This window comes from Dama dama, chromosome 28 (genome assembly GCF_033118175.1).
Source record: "Dama dama isolate Ldn47 chromosome 28, ASM3311817v1, whole genome shotgun sequence".
In the NCBI taxonomy this organism is placed as follows: Eukaryota; Metazoa; Chordata; class Mammalia; order Artiodactyla; family Cervidae; genus Dama; species Dama dama.
In genome coordinates, this window is record NC_083708.1 from 34,019,604 (window position 1) to 34,021,727 (window position 2,124).

The 2,124-nt window shown below is 39.2% G+C and overlaps 1 non-coding gene across 1 annotated transcript; it reads right to left on the minus strand.

The window, feature by feature from the left end:
* Positions 1–461: 461 nt before the first annotated feature.
* Positions 462–533, minus strand: TRNAW-CCA (transfer RNA tryptophan (anticodon CCA)). Its single transcript has one exon. It is a non-coding gene; the product is annotated as a tRNA-Trp (tRNA).
* Positions 534–2,124: the final 1,591 nt, after the last annotated feature.

A 2,124-nucleotide genomic window follows, 5' to 3' on the forward strand; every position in this document is an offset into this window, starting at 1 on the left:
ATGTGGAGTATACCAATTCCTGACAAGGATATGAGGATACAGGAATCTTTATAGACTGCTGGTGGGAGTGTGGAATGGTCTAGTTGTTCTGGAAAGCAATTTGGCACCACTTAGTTAAACAGAGTTATTTACATATGTATAGACCCAGTAATTCTGTTCCTGGCTAAAAACCCAAAGAAATTACCACACTGTTTCATAAGGGAATGTATCAGATGCCTGCTTGGTGCTGTCTCAGCACCTTTTATCCTCATGGGCTCTAGGTCCCCTAGTCACTCTATGGCCCAGCGAAGTCCCTGGCAACCTACCCTATACAGAATTTGTAACCATATGAAAAGTGAAGTCACTCAGTCGTGTCCGACTCTTTGCGACCCCATGGACTGTTGCCTACCAGGCTCCTCTGTCCATGGGATTCTCCAGGCAAGAATACGGGAGTGGGTTACCATTTCCTTCTCCAGGGGATCTTCCCAACCCAGGGATTGAACCCGGGTCTCCTGCATTGGAGGCAGATGCTTTAACCTCTGAGCCACCAGGGAAGCCCAACTGCTATAGGAGCAATTAATTCTACAGTTGCTCAATTCAGCCATGGGAATCCACCTGGATTTCCAAGTCCTCCCACCACTGTAGGACACAGAGGGAGGTCCCTTCCTAATTAATATCTGAGTGGATGGGTTACTTTTTGTCTCCAGTGCTCACTCTCTTTCCCCTTTTTCCTATAGGCAATTTTTCCTGTGTCTTTAATATGCGTTTATTTTTTGTGTTTATGTTCCTGCATACTGTATATTGTTTTATATACCTTAAATTAAGTGACAAATTACAAATCCAGGGATCTTCAAGGCATGGTCCTGAGTCTCAGGAAACTTCTTAGTCTGGAATAGAAAGCCTGAATATTTCGTTGTTTGAGAAGTTACTTCCTCCATGTGTGCGTGCCTGCTAAGTGGCTTCAGTCATGTCCTACTCTTTGTGACCTCATGGACTGTAGTCCGCCAGCCTTCTCTGTCCATGGGTTTCTCCAGGCAAGAATACTAGAGCCGGTTGCTATGTCTTCCTCCAAGGGATCTTCCCAACCCAGGGACTGAACCTGTGTCTCTTATGTCTCTTGCATTGGCTGGTAGGTTCTTACCACTAGTTCCACTTAGGAAGCCCCTGTTTCCTCCATAGAGCTTCCCAAATTGTCTTCTAGTCTCTGATTTTAACTAAGCAACTTAATTCTTTGTAACTTAATTTCTGGCTTTTCCCCCTAATTCATCAATGGACCTCTTTTTCTTAATCTCTCCTTTAATGTTTATTCCAATTTCTGAAACTAGGTACTGATTCTGACAAAACACTGTTATTCTCAAGTATCTTTGTGATATTTAGCATGTATCAAATAACAACTGTCCTACAATAAAACAATAATATATTCAATGCATATATAACTGGAGAGAGGGCTATGTATGATATTATGTAATCATTGTAGATGTGAAAAATACATGGAACAATAATATGATTGGAAAAGTAAAATATCCTTACTAATCTTTCTAAGTCAAATAGGAATTATCTTCTTAGCTGTTCCTACAAAGGCATTTGTACTCTGTGCTACTCATCTTCTAGTCTTTTTTTTTTTTTTTTTATCTTCTAGTCTTTTTATTTTTCTATTTTATTTCCTCTTTGGTGGGAATATGGCTCAGAAAGCACAAAAGAGAATTAATGGTCTTTTTTAGTTTCTTCTCTAAGATTCTGTGAGTCTGTGACTGCTCTGGCTCAGTGAATGACTATTGGAATAAAAGTTGGGCTAGCAGGAAAAAAAAAAAACCCAGAAAAAAAAAAAAAAAAACAGATAAAGAAAGCTCTTTCACGCTTAACTGACTATTCTCCAAGTCACCAGAAACTGTAGTAAATAATTTTGGGGAAAAAGACAAAACACAAGAAACTTGTACTGTGCAACTTTCAATTAAAAGTATTGTTCAGGATTTTTTTTCTCTTAGTATTTAGCTAACAAAATTAGTGGACAGATTACTAAATACCTTGCCTGCATCTCCTGTTTTACACTTCCTTGCTTTTCCTTGTTTCAGTGCAAATTTTTCATTTTCATCAAATGAGTCCTTGAAATGGGATTGCTGGTATATTTGACTGGACTCTATCTGA